General features: G+C 33.2%; 1 non-coding gene across 1 annotated transcript; it reads left to right on the top strand.

Annotated features, from left to right (window-relative positions):
* The first annotated feature begins 5210 nt into the window (after positions 1 to 5210).
* On the top strand, positions 5211 to 5313 carry LOC115899798. The gene has a single exon (XR_004059402.1). It is a non-coding gene; the product is annotated as a small nucleolar RNA SNORA72 (small nucleolar RNA).
* Positions 5314 to 6030: the final 717 nt, after the last annotated feature.

Here is a 6030-nt window from a genome sequence, read left to right on the forward strand (position 1 = left end):
TGAGCAGACTCTGGAGTCCATATAAACTGCAGACAAAATCCAAGAAGAAATCTAATCTACAAAGACAGAGCAATGTGGGTCTAACCTATGAGCTTGCTGAACTAATTGAACACCTTCACCAACTTTGAACAGATCAGGTGGCAAAGTCCTGAAGCTTCACAGGCTGAAGTGTCAGAGCACAAAACTTTAAACCAGCAGAACCGCTGAAAACTAGGAGGGAGTCCCTAAAAGCAAGAAGCCATGAAGAAGGTGAGCTCCATTGCCACCCACATTTTTGGATGAATGCCGAATTATTCAGGCCTAGGAGAGACCCCTAGTATAGTAACAAGGCTAAAAGCAAACACACAAACAAAAAACAGAAGTGTAAAATACAAAAGCTGAATAGAGATATCAGCTACTACACAATGCTTGAAAAAGAAAGTTACATTTTAAATTCAGGCTTGTTAAATTCCTAATAGAATGACAACAAAATAATAACAAAACAATAATTCTGAGGGGAAAACAATAGAACCCAGAGCTGCTATAAAATACTGTATTATTTACAATGGTCATTTCTGAAGCAAAAATTACTAGCCATGCAAAAACAGTGGAAAGGATACTCAATAGAGACTGAATTCAAGATATCTCAAATATTTGATGTAACAGAAAATGACATATATAGATAGGGTATATATATGTATCACTAAATAAATAGATTGGGAAAGTCAACAGATAAATGGAAATTATTAACAGACAAAATATCAACAGATGAAAAGTTGGAAAGCAGAATCACTGAAGTAAATTTTTAAAGTATTTTTATTGATGTGTAATAATTATACATATTTAGGGGTGCATGTGATATTTGGACTCATTCATACGTATGGTGTAATTGTCAAATCATAGTATTTAGGATATTCATCATCTCAAACATTTATTATTTATTGGTGTTGGGAATATTTCAAATCTTTTCTTCTAGCTATTTTTAAATATTAAATAAATTGTTGTTAACTGTATTCATGCTACAGTGCTACACAACCTTAGAACTTAGAATTTATTTCTTCTATCTAGTTGTATATCAGTGCTTGTTAACCAACTTCTATTCATACCCCTCACATCTTCCCAGCTTCTGGTAACCATCATTCTAATCTTTACATTCGTGAGATCAGCTTTTTTTAGTTCCCATCAATGAATGAGAACCTGCAAAATTTGTCCTTCTGTGCCTGACATATTTCACTTAACGTAATGACCTCCAGCTCAATATATGTTGCTGCAAATGATAGGATTTCATTCTTTTTTGTGGCTGAATAGTATTGTGTTGTGTATATGTACCGTATTTACTTTGTCCACTCATTGATGGGCACTTAGGTTGATTCCATATCTTGGCTATTGTGAATACTGCTGCAATCAACATAGAGACACAGCTATTCCTTTGATATACTGATTACCTTTCCTTTGGATAAATATCCAGTAGTGAGATTATTGGATCATATAGTATTACTATTTTTGTGTTTTTGAGAAACCTCCATACTACTTTCTATAATGTTGATACTAACTAACGTTCCAACCAACAGTGTATAACAGATTCCTTTCTCTGCATTCTCATCAGCATTTGGTATTTTTCTGTCTTTTTGATAATAGCCATTTTAACTGATGTTTCATTGTGGTTTTGATTTACATTTCCCTCATGCTTAGTGATATTGAACATTTTTTCATATACCTTGTGGCCATTTGTGTGACTTCTTTTGAGAAATACCTATTCAGTTCCTTTGCCCAATTTTGAATGAGATTAGTTGTGATTTATTGTTGTTGAGTTGAGTTTCTAGTATATTCTAGATTTTAGTCCCCTTGTCAGGTAAATAGTTTGCAAATATTTTCTCCCATTCTACAGGATATTAACTCTGTTGATCATTTACTTTGCTACGAGGTAGCTTTTTAGTTTAGGACTACCATTTGTCTTTTGTTTTGTTTTGTTTTCTGTGGCTTTGAGGCCTTATCCTAGACCTATCCTTAAGTGTTTCCACTATGCTTTTTACTAGTACTTTTATAGTTTCACGTCTTATGTTTAAAGTTTTAGTTCACTCTGGGTTGACCATTGTATATAATGAGAGATAAAGGTCTAGTTTCATTCTTCTGTATGTAGATATCTAGTTTTTCCAGCGCCATTTATTGAATACGGAGTTCTTTCTCTCATGTGTGTTCTTGACACCTTTATTAAGCATCAGTTGACTGTGAATATCTGGATTTATTGCTGGGTTCTCTATTCTATTCCATTTATCTGTGTGTCTGCTTTTATACCTATGATAGTTTTGTAGTATCATTTGAAGTCAGGTAGGGTAATGCCTCCAGCTTTATTCTTTTTGCTCGGTATTACTTTGGCTTATTAGGGTCTCTGGTGGATCCATATGAATTTCAGGACTTTTTTTTTCTGTTTCTATGAAGAATTTAATTAATATTTTGAGGGGGCTGCACTGAATTTATAAAATTTTTGAGTAGTGTGGTCATTTTAATAATGTCAATTCTTTTGATTCATGAGCATGGGATGTCTTTTAGCTCTATCATGTTTTATTTATATTAACATTATATATATATGTTTTATTTATATTAAAAGTTGTTGTTTGCTGAATGCACATTTAGAATTGCTGTGTCTTCTATATGCTGGGTCCCCTTATTATTACATAATCACCCTTTCTATCTACAGTGACTTTTTTGCTCTGAAGTCAGCGTTAGCTGATGCTAATATAGCCTTGCTTTTAAGAAAAGCCTGTGTGGTATACAATTTTTTTATCCTTTTACTTTCAGCCTACTTATGTTATTTTATTTGAAATGAATTACTTGTAGTCAGTATATCATATCGTTTGATCATGGTTATTTTTTTACAACCATTCTAATAATCTGTTTTTTAAATTGTTTATTTAGACCACTAAATTACCTAAGGTAATTATTTACATGTTAGGCTTAAGTCTTCCATATTATTAATTCTTTTTTAACTTTGTTTTTCTTTTTTCTTTATTTTTCTGCTTTGGGTTTTCTTTTGAAACCCCCCTGTGGGTTAATTAAACATATCTTAGAATTTCATTTTTATTTCTTTATAGTGTTTTTGAGTATACTGCTTTGTATAATTCCTCAGCAGTTATTTTAGGTATTATAATATGTGTACATTATTGATTAAATCCTACTAATATGTTTTAGCACTCTAAAGTATGTAAACTTTGCTTCCTTTCAGGTCATTTAATTTTCCCACTTTTAAAATAGAATCATTTTTATTCTTTCTTTATATAAATTGAGCACTAAATCAGAAGATATTATTTTACATAAACCATCAAATGTGATTGAAGACACTCAGGAGAGAAAGATATTTTATTTAATTTATTTCTACTTTTGTTGACTTTTATGTTCTATTGTTTCTTTCTGAAGTTCCAAGTTTGTTTTTTCCAACGTCTTTCTGTTTAGAGAACTTTCTTTAATCATTTTATAAGAGTAGCTTTGCTAGCAACATTTTTTCTATCTATATATTCAGTGCAACCCCAATCAAAAATCCCAATGAGATTTTGTGTAGAAATTTACAAACTGGCTCTAAAAATCATTAGATATGCAAAGAAACTAAAGCAGTCTTGGCAAATGTAAAAATCTTAATTTGTGGGGACATACGCTCACTGACTTTAAGAAATTAAAATTAAGAAATTAAGTCAGTACTTATGTATCTCAATAAAGCTTTTAAACACAACAATAAAAGTGTTTGTTCATTAAGAGAGATACTATCAATACAATATATACCAAGGCACAGGCTGAAAGAAAATAACAAAATGCAAATTTCTGACAGGGAACTTACATATATAAGTAACTTTTAGAATTTAATAATTAGAAGACTATTCAATAAAAATGACAAAAGAGCAAAATGTTAGAGAAGGCATTCCACATACACAAAAAAATGATATACACAAATGTCCAGTAAGCACAGAAAAACAAATGGTCAGCCTCATAAATCATTAGGGAAATGTAAGCTTCCCCAAAGATATGCCACCACACATCCACTAGTGTAGCCACAATTACTGTAACTCAGGGTGCCCAGGTTTTCACTGTAAAGAAGTAGCCACTTGTAACTGCTACATCTTGAGTTCTTGTTGTTTCAGAAAAGTTTCAGAACAAAGGTGAAAGTCAAGCTCTTACTGGGCTGGTTAGCTGAGTCATTGCATGCAGAGGTAGAGTAAAGGCAGCACAGGCGCAGTCATTGATCATGCGGTGCCACTGATTATGTCCAGCCCCAGCAAAACAAAAACCAGGTGGATCCAGAGATGCATGAGTTGGAGATGAATTTGGCAAACTCTCCTCATTACCATACTAAACACGCAGCCCAGGGAGGAGCTTACTCTCCATTTTCCATGCATGCGTCATAGGTAGAAGCATGATCAATGACTATGCCTGCGCTGCCTTTACTCCACCTCCATATGCAATGACTCAGCTAACCAGCCCAATAAAAGCCTAATTTTCACCTTTGTTCAGGGAGGCACTGCTTTGGGGAACTACCTCTGGTTTCTTCCTTTCTTGTTGCAAGTAACAAAATGTCCTTGTTAAATCCTCCTTGGTTGTGATCTCTGGACTGTCACCCACCAAGCAATGGAACCCACCCGTTGTGTCGGTAACATTACTGACAATACCAAATGTTGGTGAGAACAGTATCAAGTATTTGTGTTGCTTTCATATGTAGCTTGTAGGAAACATTGTCCGTTTCTCTTTTTTTAATAGTTTAACTTTTATTTTAGCTTCAGGGGTACAAGTGCAGGTTTGTTATATAGGTAAACTCATGACTCACGGGTTTGGTGTACAGATTATTTCACTTACCATGAAATCCAGAAATCCCACTCCTGAGTATTTATTCCAGTGAAATGAAAACTTATGTCCATGGAAATACTTTTATGCGTGTTCATAGAGATAATTTATAATATTGCCAAGCTAGAAACAACTCAGATGTCCACCAATAGAAGAGTGAATGGATAATGTAATGGAGAACTAGTCAGCAAAAGAAAGGAATGGTCTGCTTGTGTATTCAGGAACATGGATCAATCTCAAAAGCATTGTGCTAGTGAAGGAAGACAGACACAAAAGACTGTATTGTACATATACACAATTAATATCAAACTGTAGAAAAGACAAAACTCTGCCAATATTCTCATTGCTCTGATTAATAATCAGGACAGGCTAAACATGTGCTATATATATTTTTTAATTTTTAATTTTAATTTTTGTGGGTAAAACATTTACTATATTAAGATCATGCACGTGTCCTCAAACCTAGTTCTTTTCCTAAGTCTAGTTTTGTAAATGCTAATGATGAACTCAGAAAAGAAAAAAGAGATAAAAAAGACATAATAAAGAAGAGGCATAACTTTAGTAATAGAAACAGCTCAATGGTTTCCCAGGGCTGCATTTGAGGGAAGACATTAATTACAAAAGGTCATGAGGAAAGTTTCTGGGGTGATACAAATTTTCTGTATCTCAATTTTGGTGGGTAAGTGACTATACTAGTTTGTGAAAACATATGAAATATGTACACTTAAAATGAGCAAATTTTATTTTATCTAAATTATACTTACAAAATATCCTTTTAAAATGATTGACAGTAGCAAGTGCTCCTGGTTAAGCACCTGGCTGAGACGTGAAAGAGGTTGAAGTCCTATACACTTGTTGATGAGAAAGTAAAATGGAACAAACACTTTGGGAAACTGACCACTTCCCTCTTGGAGCTAGACACGTTACTCATTAAATATTCCAGGAGTTCCATTCCTAAGTATTTGCCAAAAATAAATGAAAACGTACCTTTATACAAAGGCTTGTACAGAAATGCTTATTGAAGCTTTATTCACAGTAGCAAAACCCAGCAAATCCTATATACAAGTATTAATCAAGAAGTGAATGATAAATGAGGTATATCCATAAAATAGAATAACAATATAAATGACCATAACAATAACAATATAAGTGAACTATAGATATGTAAAAACATGGATGAATCTCAGAGTCGCTATGTAGGTTGAAAGATGCCATACACAAAAA

The sequence above is a fragment of the Rhinopithecus roxellana genome, chromosome 9 (assembly GCF_007565055.1).
Source record: "Rhinopithecus roxellana isolate Shanxi Qingling chromosome 9, ASM756505v1, whole genome shotgun sequence".
Lineage (NCBI taxonomy): Eukaryota > Metazoa > Chordata > Mammalia > Primates > Cercopithecidae > Rhinopithecus > Rhinopithecus roxellana.